At 35.2% G+C, this 15,795-nt stretch overlaps 2 long non-coding RNA genes and 1 pseudogene across 2 annotated transcripts in view; 1 reads left to right on the plus strand and 2 right to left on the minus strand.

Moving 5' to 3' along the window:
* Positions 1–2,902, minus strand: part of LOC148941700 (uncharacterized) — a 29,851-nt gene extending 26,949 nt beyond the window's left edge. Inside the window, exon 1 of the long non-coding RNA XR_016143255.1 lies at positions 2,532–2,902. This is a non-coding gene — a long non-coding RNA (uncharacterized LOC148941700). The remainder of the gene's footprint in view (positions 1–2,531) is intronic.
* Positions 2,903–6,395: 3,493 nt separating this feature from the next.
* LOC148941701 (uncharacterized) lies at positions 6,396–6,863 on the plus strand (annotated as a pseudogene).
* A 2,764-nt stretch (positions 6,864–9,627) lies between these two features.
* On the minus strand, positions 9,628–14,941 carry LOC148941702 (uncharacterized). Its single transcript, XR_016143263.1, has 3 exons — positions 14,938–14,941; positions 12,312–12,435; positions 9,628–9,790 (listed from the first exon to the last, which is right to left on the minus strand). It is a non-coding gene; the product is annotated as an uncharacterized LOC148941702 (long non-coding RNA).
* Positions 14,942–15,795: the final 854 nt, after the last annotated feature.

Here is a 15,795-nt window from a genome sequence, read left to right on the forward strand (position 1 = left end):
AAACCAAAGATAAAGGCAAAGTAAAAGGAAATAAGGATAACTATTGTCTCTTGTCTTTAGAAAATATAAAAAAAGCAAAAAAAGGACGAAATGTGTGTAGCACTTATCAATTATTTTGTGAATGATGATACGTTACCAGATAAATTCAAAACTCTTAGAAAAGAGATAGATAATTTTTACTATGACCTTGATGAAGAAATACTATGCAGAATCGCGACTGCTGAAGCAAATAGAAACCAAACATCAATAATACCTATATTACCCCAAAACTTAATAATACCTGCCTTCAAATATTTTCATTCAGATATTGGTGGACATTTAGAAATAACGAAAACATTCCATAAATTAAAATAATATTTTTACGTGCCGTCGGCAGTAACAAAATTCAAGGAATTTGTAAGTACATGCGAAGCGTGTAACTTAAGAAAAAAACCCCAAGCTTATCCTAATCCTCCAATGGGAAGAGTCCCGGTAGCGAGATTCCCCTTCGATATTGTCGCATTTGATTTATATGGAACCAGTGGAGGCTTACCTGTTTGCAACAGAGGCCACACTTGTGTTCTTTCAGTTATAGATCACTTTTCCGGATTTACTTTGGCAAAAGCATTAAAAAATCAAGGCGCTTACGCCATGAGTAAGGCGTTAATGAAATTATTTTTAAAATTTGACATTCCAAATAGGGCTATAAGTGACAACGGAAGCAATTTTGTTTCAAAAGTAACAAAAGACTTAATGAGTTTTCTTAACATAGAGAAATTGGTGACTTCTCCATATCACCCACAAGCTAATGGTAAAATAGAAAATAGGCATAAAATATTTTCGAATGCATTAAGCATTTATACAAAAGACAACAGAACGATTGGGATAAATTCTTACCTTATTTAACTAAGAAAATCAATACTGCTTATTCAGAAACAACCAAAGACAACCCTTTTTATTTACTTTTTGGTCGAGATTTTAGAATCCCGTATGATGAGATTAATGAGTCCCTGCAATATTACAATAACTCGGAGGATTACAAACAAGAATTCATATATAGGATGAGGAAAACTTATAAGATAGTAAAAAAAGAGTTGAAAAAATCTAAAATAAATCAAGAGTTAAGAAACCTACTCCAAATCAAAGGGAATATAGATTTTAAGATAGGAGATTGTGTCTACCTAAAAAATGAGGCAAAAGCGGAAGGCAATAAACTTTCCAATAAATATTCGGGACCGTAAAGAATAGTCAAAAAGTATGATAATGATTTTACTTTTAAAATGGCGAACCCCGATAATGGAAGAACCTATAAGGCACATGTTAGCCATATAAAAAGAGCCAAATTTCCAGAAAGATGGGTACCGCGTCCCCCGTCTACTGATTCATCAGATGCAGAAAATGAGCCCCCAAATCAAGATTGGCAGAGCTAAAACCCTTTAATTTCAAGCAAGACTATTTCGAGAATGATAGTGACGAGGAAAACTTTGAAGAATTTGTATCTATGAAAAATCTTGTTATTCCCAAGAGAAAATCCCTAATACCAGTAAGAATAAAAACGCCAAAAGATCCAAAAAGTTCATCATCAGAGAGCGCAGGAGAATTAGATTATACGATATCTCCAAAAACGCAATTTTTCCCTGATAGAATTTCGACCCCTTGTCCCCCCAAAAGATTTCCCGACGATATGGTTTCCCCTGCAACGCCAATAGAGGCCCCTGTCATTACAGGAGGAATTGAACAGAGTGGTAGAAACTCCGGGTATTATTGTAGAGAAAACTCCCAAAGATCCAATTAAAACAAATCTGCAAGAAGCTATGGATTAAATAAATTTCCCAATAAAAACAAGTCAAAGTACATTGCCTAAGAATAAAACTCCCAAGGATGACCAGAAAGGACAATATCATGATTTAACTGTGTCCAAGGTAAAACCCAAACAATGGACTTCATGGAGGGAAACACTAGTGCAAAGAATGTCCCATCCCCTTGAAGACATGGCATTTAAACAATTGCGGAACCCCGCAAAAACTTTTGATTCCTCTCAGAGTTCTCAAGAGTCTTTCAAATCTCCCAAGTTGAAAACTCAAAGCGATGACTTCGAGAATAAACGTTCTACTTCCAGAGGAGTACAAATTTACGAAGGAAGGGCAGGTGATACCTCAAAAAAGCGTACCACTTCTAAAAGTTCTAATGCAGAATCATTGAAAACCAGTTACAAAGTGTCTGACAGCAAATCATAACATATAATAGTCAAAGAAATAAGTAAATAAAAACCGACTTCAGCGGCCGCGCACGCGAAAGCAAAAAAAATTAAAAGAGCAAGAATATTTGAAAAAACTATTCAAATAATTTGACTTTATATCGTTAGCAAAACTTAAAAAGAAGAAACCGAAAGAAACAGAAGAAAAAGTAACGACACAGTCAGGTAGAACGGTTAAGAAACTGGAAAGATTAAAATACCCTTAAAAATACAAAAAAAAGATTTTTATGGATAGGCATCACAAAGGAATAATAGCTTAAAAACTTCTAGCTTAAAAGTAAAAATCTACACGTACCATTCCAGTACGATGTATCCAGTCCAACTGAAGGAAGTCGGAGCGTTGCCTGGCGGTTTGGAGTGTGGTGGGTAACGATATTGAAGTTCCCCAGGCCAGACATCTAGCCGCAAGACTGGCTCCCAAATCTCCCAATTCCAGGACAATTCCCCATTCCAAAAACATTTCAAGTTAAGTTAAATCGAAAATAACAAATCATTAAGTACAAAAGAACCTCTATATCAAGTATTTCTATTCCAAGGGACCCACTCAAACAGACCTTTTACTTCTTGATAAATGCAGAGCCCCCAAAATTTGCTCTAACCTTGAAAAAAATCCCCAATGTGTCAAATATGAAGGCATACATCATCCTTTAGCGGAAATTCAATTTTACAAACAATTTTTATTCGATCCCGAATCTGCAGAATATATATCTCTTGGTAGTAAATTACTTCGGAAACGTATGAAAACATACCAAAGAAAAAGAGGCACCTATAAGAGTAATAAAATGAAAATCAAGAGAGAATCCTAGCCTCAAAACCACCTATTAGTAGGTAACTGTGGAAGAAGTTAATCTCATATATATAAACTATTTTGTGCAGATTATAATAATTTTAGGCCTACAAAAAAAAAGGATAACAGTGTAATTATGTGCTGTTCTCTTACTTATTTATGTGTTGCTTAGGAGGAAAATTACCTGGAGTCTATGGTGAGTACTCTTCGTTGGTTGAGGTATGATGAAAATAGATGCTACTAGGTTGTATCTGCACAGGACACAAGAGCCCTGCACTGCACACTAGAACGCAAGAACCCGCTAGGCAGAAAACAGTACGGTTTCAGCCCGTCAAACAAATTAGTTATGAAAATAACCCAACAATAATAAGATGCTATATTTGTAATCGTGTTGGGCATATCGCGAGAGAGTGCCGTTATGTCCACAATCGCAAACCAAGGATTGCCGTCGGTAATACGCAGAATTACAGCAACCATTTTTTCGGAAGAAAGAATTTTAGAACCAGTGGTGCACTAGGCTATAGCCAGGGAAGATTGCGCCAATTGGCACCTTACAACGCGTACCAACCAAATGTGTATAACCCTGCCCCCAATAGACAAAATAATTACCGGCCGACGGGATATGCAAATTTATCGAGTAAGCAACACATAAATAAGTAATTAGTGCCACGGGTGCCTCAGTCTTTAACGCCACAATACGGAAATACAAAAATTAAAACAAAGTACCACGAGGATTTTTGAAGTATTCTTTTGAAGAAATAAATACCGTAGGTCTACAAGCCTAATTCCCATCATCGGAGAACTCGCCTCCCGCCTTTTTGGTTTGACAACGGAGGAAGACTTAAAAATCCAGAGGGAAAATGTAAAAAAGTTGAATAATGCCATGAACGTAACGTTACACGTCCAGAAGATACAAGCCAGTATAGCAAATTACCAGAGACATAAAGTTGAAGTGATATCTAAGAAAATCTTAAAAACTGTATACATAATGAATTATTTAAGGAACGAAGTGGATCATATGATGACAGACGTAAGCCTTACCATGGTATCACTCAATTTAATAACAATGTCATTACTAAATCTAACAACGGACGTTAGTAAGTTCGAATTCGCAAGATTTGCCCTCACGGGAGGAGCCTTGTCATACGACCTGGTAGACCCTTCTAACCTAAAAACTATTTTAGATGAAATAAAAACACACCTAACGTTTGGTTTACATTTACCCATAGAGCCAGAAGTATCAAATTTATTTCTTTACTATACCAAATTCAGTCCTATGCCAAATTAAGTCCACATTACGGAAATAAATGAACAATTATTCGCAGTTGTAACGATTCTACTGATAGACCAACAATCCATATACGACTTGTGCAAAATTTCGACCGTCCCTGCTGATATATAGAAGACAAATTCCTTTATGACTATCGCATCTGAAGGAGAGTATTTACTTGTTGACCAAGATAGAAGAAAATATGCCCTAGCTAATCCACAAGACTTAAAAGAGTGCGTATGATTCAAAAACCTAGTATGCCAGCTTACGTTACCTATTTATAATGTCAAATCTGGATCTTGTATGTTAGATATATTTTTAAAAGACACACAACAGGAAGAAATACCTGATTCGTGCGAAGCCTTGATAGGAAGTACGAAACGAGAAATATTCATACACCTTAGAAATGATCTTTGGTTATTTTCTGTTCCAAAAGAAACTGTTGGAACTTTGTCTTGTTATAATAATACAAAAAGAATTGATCCAAGTTACAGGACTGAATTGCTATTACAAGATGTGGGCACGATAATAATAGAACAAGGATGTTGACTTGTAACCAAAGATACAACCGTTCAAACGCCGTTTATAACAAAGAGCACAAATATAATAAGTCCTAAAATAATCAATTTTAAGGCAATCAACCTGTCGTACACTATTCCCAATATAGAAAGCGAGGAAATGAAAACCTCAATATAGTCCAAAATAGAAAAGAATAGAGACATTACCGCTTACAAAAATAGGAGAAGCATTAGACTCCCAGATTCCCCTATTTACAAATGAAGACCAAAGACTAACGTAAACAAAGATTAACAAAGATGCGTAATAATATTAGTGTATTTGTTTAACATTGTCTTGTAGCGTAAAATTCACCATAAATGTACCCAATCGTATTACCTATTACGACTACTCGTTTTAAAGAACGTGGGATTCTGCCTCGTTATTTGTATTACAGGAATTGGAATGACCTATTAGAAATCATTCATCACAATACGTAATCCAGGGCAGATACAACCTAGTAGCTTCTATTTTCATCATCCCTCAACCAACGAAGAGTACTCACCATAAATTACAGGCAACGAAGCTAGGACGAAAATTACGGTTACTTTTTTGATCGTTGTTCCTCGATCAAAAACCCTATTAAGTATCAGGTAAAACTATATAATATATCTCAGTATCCAGTGCATTATCGAACTATAAAAACAAATCAATCCTGAGAACCCCGTCGACCAGTACAAGATATAAGTACATAAATGTCACCCTTGATAATCCTTAGGGACCCATGCACCATAACTGTATAGTTATGATAATTGATGAACCCAATTTATGTACGTGTCGAAGATTCACGCGTTAAATCCCTTTCGACCATTCCTGGGAATCCATCCTATCAAATGCGAAAAGTTCCTATCTCTTTCATCCCATAAATTCTACGAGACAATCTTTGAAAAATAAACTTGGAAACCGGCAACTGAACTACAGAAAGCAAAAGTTACCCCTGTGGTTAGCCCTACGGTGAAAATAAGCTCCTCTCACAAGTCGAAGACGATATATTGAAGGAGTCACTAAAGTTTGATGTTAACCCATTCTAAATCCAAACATCAATTCCCCTGTGATTAACCAAGGAATCACCGCAAAAGCTAAAAGATACGAGCCATGCACGAACAATTTTAGAAGAGAACTATGATCTCTAAGTGCACGAACGAACCATTTTATACGAGAAATATATTCTCTATGTGCTTCAAAATAGCCAAGGAAGGAAATGCTAAGAAGAGAGTCAACCCATCTATTACCGGCGCAATCCCAGTATTCAACCCCTAAATGAAAATAAACTACCCAAAGATAGTAGGTGAGAAAGAACTCTAATATCAAAATTCCACACACCTGTACCTGGAAGTATCATTTCCATTCTTTGAATCATGAGTTCAGCCATAGAAAAAAGAGGCAACAGCCAGCCAAAGGGCTGGCTGAAAACTAGTCATTTTATTTGAAAAAAAATAATATATGTACTGGAGACATTTCTGGGCCCCCGAAAGAAATGCCAATGATCCTAAAGCTGGAGAGAAATGTGCAAAAATTGAAGAAGCTCTTGAATATTTAAAGTCTCTATGAAAGTGTTTTGCTGGCAAAAAATGGCAGAAAGAGAGAGACATTTGATAACTCTCGGATTAACCGAAGAAACTTTATGTTTTGAAAGTTTGTATGAAAGATATATGTACTGGAGACCCAGAGATTCTACAGCTGGAGAAGAATGTCCAATAGTTGAACCAGCATTTGAATATCTAAAGTCTGTATTAAAGGGTACATATACATACGCTCCGCGCCAGATATATGTTTGCCGACTACCACAAGAAACCACTGAAGATGAACTGGCAAAATATTTTTCACAATATGGTAAAGTAACTGAAGCTGAAATCAAAGTGGATCGAGCATAAAGATCAAGAGGATACGGCTTCATGACATTTGAAACGGAAAAGGAGGCCTTTTTTGCTGTACATGAGGCACAAAAAGAGCAAGAAGAAGAAGAAGCAGATTTAGAAGAAGAGGAGGGTGAAGACGGTCAAAAAAAGAGCTGAGCAGTAAATTTCGAAAACTTCAGTGTAATCTTGTATCTGTTGCCGTCTTTTTGTGTAATGGCATTCATTTTTTTTTTAGTATTGATTCAGAGTTCATAGTGAATGTATCTGTCATAAACTGGATATTATCAAACCAGTAAGCTTTTTCAGTGAATTATAATCCCAGTGAAGCTATTGGATTTCGCAATATTTGTCAAAGGATTATAGTTCCTGACCTATGATAAAACCTTTGCTTAATTTACTAACCTAGTTTCTGGACATTTATTTATATTCTTTAAAAGTGGTATGAATTTGAAATTTTTTCACTGATAATATTAGAGGTTAGCCATCAAGCAGTGTGATTTTAAACAAATAGGACATCTGATATTTAGAGGCATTTACGCTACAATTGAGGTGGGGAAAGAAAAGTGAGCAGAGGGGGGGGGGGTGAAGAGTTGTTAGCAAGAGCCGTGGTACCCGCTGGGCTCGCCCCTTAAATTGCGGTGACAAGGTAGACAGCCTTCAATACTTCACTTACTTTTCTTGCAAGGTAACCACCAGAAAAATATTGAATATATAGTTCAACCCTTAAATATCTGCCTAGAATTCGATATTATTAATTATCGAAGAAAGTGGTGAATGTATTTTGGACTAAATCCAAATTAATGAAATGAAAACTGTGCTGGTATTGAACCCAGTTTTAAACTTTGTATCTAGATGCATGACAAAGGGTATTAAGACTGATATGTTCGTTAGCAAAGGAATAGAGTTTTTTTATCATGCCAGTATTATGGAAGCCAAAAAGCTGCTGTGGACTTACTATGAGGTTGAACTCGGATATGAAGAACGATTACGCGAATGCAAAAAAAGACTGTGATAACTTGACGGATATCGCAAAAGCCATATGGCGCTGTGCTAAGGACGGTAAAGAGCTTCCGACTTTCGTTATTCTCGAACCGGCGTCTGTTCCCACGTGTGGTGACGAAATTGCAGTCTGTATTACTACCAAAGTGAACGAAATGACGAGAAAAATGGACAGTGAGCTGCAACAGTTTTCCTGCAAGTTAGATACTCTGAACAATGGTTTGAAAATTATTGCTGATTCCAAGAATCAGCCTACAGCCTCCTCTTCAGTATCTAAAACGATAAATATGGAAAAACAGCTATTCTCGGTTGTCATTTCAGGGCATAACTTACAACCCTTACCCTGAGGGTTGTGGGGAGGGAGGGTTGTCATCCTTAAAGACTTAATTTCTTTAACTCTCAACTACGTTGAAAAAAATGGCTCAAAATTTGATTGGATGTGTTTGGGGAAATAGTAGGCGTGAGAGGGGGGCTAGTAGCCCTCCAGTCACTTTCTACTATTAAAAAGGGCACTAGCTATTTGAGTTTCAAATCGAGGGAAATCATTTCGGGGTTTTTACGACAACGCATTCTATAAGAGCCTAATTGGTCCTAAGGGAAAACATACAACTCTTGCCCTGAGGGGGGGGGGTGTTATCATCCTCAAAGACATAATTTCCAAAACTTTCAACTGCGTTGAACAAAATAGATATCTCGAAATTTTGACTGCATGTGTTTGGGGAAATGTTGGGCGTGAGAGGGGGGTTAGTTGCAAACCAATCACTTTCGACTATTAGAAAGGGCACTAGCCAATCGAATTTCCAATTTCCAATCGAATGAGCCATTTTCCAAGTTTCTACGACGACTCCTTCGATACAAAGTGCTCTGGTCTAAGACCAACCAGAAAAAATGAATTTTACATTGTGCCAACATCATTCTTTACTTAGGCAGTGCTATTGCGCTGCCTATGAACACATTAAGGATTTAAAATATTGCTTACTTAACAAGTGGAAAAGACTATGTCAATTAAAAAACTAACAGAAATTAATTTTAATAGCTTTTTCGACAAAAGAAGTTTTGTCAAGAAAGGTAATGGGCTATATTACAACAAATATCAGCAAAAAAAAGGAAAACAATTTCTCATGCAGAAAACTACCATAAATCACCATCAATAAAATATATGAAACTCAAACAGAACCAAAATTTAAATTAATATCCGAGTCACCCTGATAACGACTAGAAACTAAGAGGAGTAGGACCGACACCCCCCCCCCCCCCGTGCTTCCTTAAGACCAGTACGTAGTTTGGACTATAAGGAAAACAAAATACATATAAATGTTTTCTCTTCGTACAAATCTAACAAATTCAAAATTATTAAAACTTTCAGGAATGAATTTTAGTGTATTGAAATTATAATAAAATATAATGAAATTGTTTGAAATATAACGAAAATACAACGAAATTCATTTTCAGAATGAATCAGTTCATTTTTTAACCCAGATAAAACTTCTATCATCTTCACAATTATCTATTGGAGAAGTATTCTTCTCATTGAACCAAGCGATTGAAATTTTCAGCCTCATTTTGATTGAAATTAGCGCATAAAATCTTTCTGAGTTATGGCTGGATTCTTTCTGAATTATGGCTGGATTCTTTCTGAATTCAAATCATCCAACTTCTTCAACATCTTTCTTTTTCTTTAAATCATCCAATTACGTTTAAATGTTTAAAAAAACTGAACCCTTACATATATGCACTGAAGCCATTGACAATCCTCCCTCATTATAATGGTCAAAGGATATACATCAATATGAAAAATAGGGGATGTAACAGTGTTTACGAAATGTACACAAAGGGCATAGATTATGAATGAACCAGATATAAAATTATTTGAGGATTGGCTTCTAAAAGTTTTCTAATGTTTTATATATCTACTACCTTTTGTTCTACTTCGTCACAAGAGATCGGTATTACTTGGGTATCGCTGAGTCTCTTCTTTTCTCCTAAAAAGAATCCATCTGCCATCTATGACTTCTTTCTATAGACGCGGTTCTTCTTTTCTTTGAAGTTGCACTTCTTTCATAACACGCTGAGACTTTTCGCAACTGAAAAAGTAAATAAATTACAACAATTAAACTGTCGCAGCTTACTGGTTCTTTCAAATACAATAATGGACATTTGCAGCGAAACGACGGGTTTACTAAAGTGTGGTTTTTGTAAACGTAAACTTGCTAAACTGAGTTTCACCCTGGCAATGCAACATGAAATTTATATTTCAGCGCGTTGAGATTCACAGTCAAAAGCAGAGCAGTTGAAAGTTTATTTGAAATTTTCTGGGTAAGTTTCCCCTCGATTCACGAGAACAGTTTTGTTAAGCAAAGGGTTCTTTGCAAGACCGTTAAGATGTAGATAATTATTTGTAATACGATGTGTTTAATCAAATATAATTCGTTTGTTTTGTTTTCACAGTACCCACCATCTATACCAAATATGCCGCCATGGTAAGCGACACTATTCACTTGATCGATCTTCTTGTTACCTGAAAATAGAACCCGACTGATATTATTAGCTCAATGTTAGTTTCAGTGTCATTATCAGATATTGGAAAAAATATCGGTTATCGGCTGATGAAGATTTTTTTATTTGACGCAACTTGTCCAAATATGGCACTAGATTTCCTTAGATAATTTTTGCTTGTCCAGTCCTTGTGGGTGGAGCCACCAGCTAAGTTTGCTTATGGCGGAGAGCAGCACTGGTGAGTCAAATGACTAAAAATAAAAAAGGGATGAAGATCCTCCTGATCCTTTGCTAGGGCGTCGAATAGACGATTCAGCTGCTGAGTCTTTTTTTCAGGAACAAGAAGCAAGCTTGTCACCCAATCTTGTTGAGGGGGGAGTCAAATAAAGTCCAAGTATATTTGCGGTCAATACACACCCGGTGCAGCAATGTTCTAAGTGTGTGGCGAATTCAAGAATGTATATCCTCTATCGAAACAACTAAAAAGAATACACTAAACTAAACATTTCTGTTTGATGAATTTTCACTTGTGTAGATTAAAGATCCAACATTCAGTCGGTTAAAACACTGATATTCAGTCAGGAGCGCAACGCAGGAAGAGATGGAATATTTTACGGTGGGGAGGATTTTAAGGAGGGGGAGTTCCAAGGTGTTACCGTCGCGTTTCAACACCTTTGAAAATTTACCTTTGAGATTTAGCTCGTGTATCCGTATTTGTCGGCGAACTGGATGGTTTTGTCGACACATTCTTTAAATCCCTCCTCTGAGCTTAAAACTGTAGCTGCACCCCTGTGTCCATTGTGCCTAGCATGGATTCGTTAGTAAGATACCATATAATATGAATGTAAAGTATTCACATTAATATCTGAATTATTAAAATTTAAAGTCCAGCTATTGAAATTTTGGTTTTGAATAATCAATTTTAATAAACATCTTACGCTTCTTTCAATCAAATTTTCGCGTATTTGTGTTTATATAACTAAACTGGCTTCTTTGATTAAATTTTGTTTCTTATTTCACTTCCGCAAATATCTGCCATTTTGTTTGTGAGCTCAGAAGCTGCTGATCAGAAAATGTAAAGGAAGTCAAAAAATTCTTGTAAACGGCCTAATTTATGGATGTCAACAGTGAACTATTTAGGTTGTTCTTTGCTTTGTAATGAACCAGGGAACACGTGAGTATGAATATAGGCAGAGAATGGGGGGTTTAAATTTTAGGTATCGTTTTTTTTTGGAAGGAAATTTATCGGCAAATTATATCGGTATCGTGTCGGTACGCTACTGATGTATCGGAATTACTATTGGACCTAAAAATCCATATCGGTCGGGCCTGACCCAACATCACCTCCAAATTTACATCTTTTTTTTAACTAAAAAACCAACATTATAACAAAAATGATTAGTTTTTTCAAACTTAAAAATTACATATCGACACAAAAATCAAAGTTGCCCCTGGCGTGGTCTAGTCTAGACAGAGGCAATTTGAATGCATCAAACCTCAAAATTGAATTTACCATGCCCATAAATTAAGAATCAATGGTCCAGGATTTAGTATGCCCATGTGATCATTCATACAGAATTTTAATACAAATCCAACTTATTTTCCTTTCGCAAAATTGTTGCCCAGACAAAAAAGTTTAGATTCTATATGAAACTTTTACTGTAGGAAAAACCTAAGCAAAAAGGAGAAGAGATATTTATCTACTAAAAAAGCGGGCACGGGCCCCAACAATTAAGTTACATCAAAGACTACAATCAATAAGGTAAAATTCAAAAGTATTAAAATTCAGGAAACCACAATTCCAATCCAAATTCCTAATAATAATATTGATAAACAGGAAGAAAGTAGGCCTCCAAAAGAAAAGCAACTAGTATCAACAGTTATTGCAGAATCTCGAAACAAATCATACCCATCAAAGATCTTTCAGAAACTCACACGGTGGATAACAACACTTCTGTATTAAATTTATATGAAAAAAAAACTTCTATAAAAATAACCTCCAAACATTAGAAACAGAGCAGAAATCATAATCTGCCTCAAAATGAGTCATCTTTCAGAAAATTCAAAAACTTACATAGATTAGAAATTACCAAAATAGACTTGACATACTGAGCTTCTTCGAAGTCTTCATCATGGAGTATCCCAGCTGAAGTATTAAAGAGTAAACTTCGCCTGGTGAAGCTTAATTCGTATTCTACTAAGTCCAGTGTATCCAACTCCAGTGGTTTAGAACCTATAAGTAAAAGTCGTTTATTCTATACCTAATCATACGATTCATTATCATAAAATATATTTTGGATCCATAACATAATGGATACCTCAAGACGCATGAATGAAAATTATCAGTGTTTCGTTAATTTATTTCGCTAATTTTCATAATGAGTTCTCAGAAGATATTTACAGAGGTGGGCAAAGTCCCAAGGACCCTGGTGAATTTGTGGATAAGAGTTATATAAATAATATACCCTTGGTTTCAAACAGGATTGCTTTCCTGAATATCTATCCCACTACTTCTAAAATTACTAGCTCAAGAAAACGAATGCATATTGATATCGAGCAACAAAAAGAAGTAGAAAAGAAAAGCAATTCCCAAAAATAGATACTGTAAAGAGGTCGTGCAACATTGATTTTACGTCATATTAACCTATCCTGGATTTTCATTCGGGGGTAGCAAAAAACTTTTAAAAACACGTCAAAAATTATTCATATCCATTTTGTACCATTTTTAGGAGTCGAACCAAATTCTAGGGTGATCAAAGGTGACCAAACCTTACGTAACACAAAAGTAGATCGACTGGCACCCTTTGCCGCATGCACAAGGCATTGTGCCAACTTGTGCTAGGCACTCGGAAACTGTCGAGGACGTAATTGCCACTAAGCTACTAACCCGTTGGCGAATCAGAAGTGACCCCAGCAAACGGGACGTATATGCACTCGTTGCCTTTTGCATTTGGTTAGTTGTAAGACAACATAATAAGACAATGTAAAAGATCAACTTCCCAAAAATTTTTGACAACAAGTTTTTTTTTCAAGGCCAAACAAAAATACTAAAAAAAAAACAAAGCGAATTTTTCTATAAGACAACCGTATCTCTTCTTTAGTACAAAAAAAACAAAATAAATGAAAATGCCAAAAAAGTCAGAAAAACCAAACGTGGATTCAATGTAAAAAGAAAAAATAATGAAAACCTAAAATTAAATAATGTTCAATAAAATCCAAAATTAGAAGAATTAAAACCGTATAACTAACAGCCGAAGTTGAGTTGGAATATTCATGTTGGAATATTCTGGGATTTCCAACACCTATTGGAAAATAGATGTTGGAATATTGTGGTATATAGAAGACATAAGGATTCCCAAAGAAAGTAAACTCCAGAGTATTTTAAATGCAACAAGAAAAAAAATTAAATATGATGAGAGAGACGTCCAAGTAGTGTCTAATGGAGTTAGACACTTGAAATTCATCTGAGCAAATGATAAAATATTAACCAATGCAACAGAGATGTTTATATTTAAGTTAACGCAATCACAAGCGAAACTACGGCTGAAAAGCTGTGAGAACGGATTCGCCAGTTTGTAGATTTGCACAAAGAAGGGGCGAAAATCATAGTTTCAACTAGTGATTAATTAGTTTTAACTAGTGATAAATTAGTTTTAACTTGTGATTGTTAACTAGTTATTGTTAAGTACAGATTTTATTCGTTTGTTTTCCTGCATTTTGTACTTTAGCTGTGATAAATATCGCATTAAAGTTTGCAAAAGTGGCAAAAATAGTTGGATACGCAAATCTTTTTATTATACAGCTAAATCTGTGAGTTCGTATCATTTCGTCTAATTACATATTGTGATTTGAATAATGATAGGTTAAGGATTTAAATGTAGAAAATGAAGTACATTTGAAAATGTGAGTTGGAATATTATGGAATATAGGAAACATCGGAATTTCCGAAGAAAGCCAACTCCAGGATATTTTAGATGCAACTAGAAAAATTAAATATGATGATAGAGACATTCAAGTAGACCAAAAATTAGCCAGCGCAACAACGGTGTTTATTATTTACGTTGAGGCATCCTCAAAAAATACTGTGGCTGAAAAACTGAAAGAACGTATTTACTAGTTGCAAGATTTGCAAAAAGAAGAAGCGGAAGTCAGAGGGTTAACTATTCATTAATTAGGTTAAATTTCGTGTGTTTGTTATTCTGCCTTTTGTATTTTAGCTGAAATTACTATTTCAACAAAGCTAGAAAAGAATGGGCAAACATAGTTGTATACACAAATCTCGTCATTGTTCATTGAGTTCTTATTATTTCGTCTAATTCGATATTTCAATTTTGATAATGACACATTAATGATTTAAATGAAGGAGATGCAGTACATCTGGAAATGCCAGTTGAATATTCTAGAACATACAAAACACAAAGATTCTCAAAGAAAGTCAACTCCAGGATGTTTTAGATGTAACAAGAAAAAAATTAAATATGATGATAAGAGACATCGAAGTAGAGTGTCTCTTGGTATTATACGTTCGAAATTCACCTGAGCAAATGATAAAAAATTAGTCCGTGCTGTAGAGGTTTTTATTATTTACGTTGACGCATCCGCAGACAACGCAGTGGCTGAAAAACTGAGAGAACAGATTCGCCAGTTTGGAGATTTGCACAAAGAAGAGACGAAATTCATAGTGTTATCCAGTGATTAATTAGTGGTAAGTAGCGATTGTTAACTAGTTAGATACCCATATCTTCTTATTGTTCAGCTAAATCAGTGAGTTCTTATAATTTCGTCTCATTAAATATTGTAATTTGGATATTGATAAGTTAAGGATTTAAGTGAAGGAAAATACAGTACATCTGAAAATGCGAGTTGGAATATTCTGGGATATGGAAAACATTGGGATTCCCAAAGAAAGTCAACTCCAGGATATTTTAGATGCAATAAGAAAAAAATTAAATATGATGATAGAGACATCCAAGTAGAGTGTCTCTTGGTGTTGAGCGTTCGAAATACACCTGAGCAAATGATAAAAAATTAACCAGTGCTGCAGAGGTGTTTATTATTTACGGTGACGCATCCGCAAACAACGCTACGGTTGAACATTTAGCTAGGGGTGATGGACCTGGGGTTAGGTAACCTTTTTTCTTTGTTCGAGTAGATATAGTCTTCACTTATAATAGATTCCGATCTATTATAATAGATCCACTGATTGTTAGGAGGAGAGCAACCCATGGTTTCACTATAGACAATCGCATGGTTTTGTTCTTGTGTTATAACGTCAGTGCTTGAAGTTTGTTTGTAATGTTTGTTGTTCTTATTTATATTATTTATATATATTTTTTTCTTCGTGTTTTAGTTGTCTTTTTTTATGTGTTATTTATTTAAACAATTTTCATTCCGTTCCTTTTGTTTTTTTCCGTTGAACAAGGCTCCCGGACGTGGAGCCAAAATATTCGGAATATTTTTTAATTAAAGTCTTGTTTTGTTTTTATTTATTTTTGTTCCACTGCTTTGTTGTAATTAAAAGTCGTTTTTTCTTTATTAATTTTTTTATGCAATAAGAAAAAAATTAAATATGATGATATAGACATCCAAGTAG

This window comes from Artemia sp. Qi Xiang Cuo, chromosome 18, assembly GCF_049724085.1.
Source record: "Artemia sp. Qi Xiang Cuo chromosome 18, ASM4972408v1, whole genome shotgun sequence".
Lineage (NCBI taxonomy): Eukaryota > Metazoa > Arthropoda > Branchiopoda > Anostraca > Artemiidae > Artemia > Artemia sp. Qi Xiang Cuo.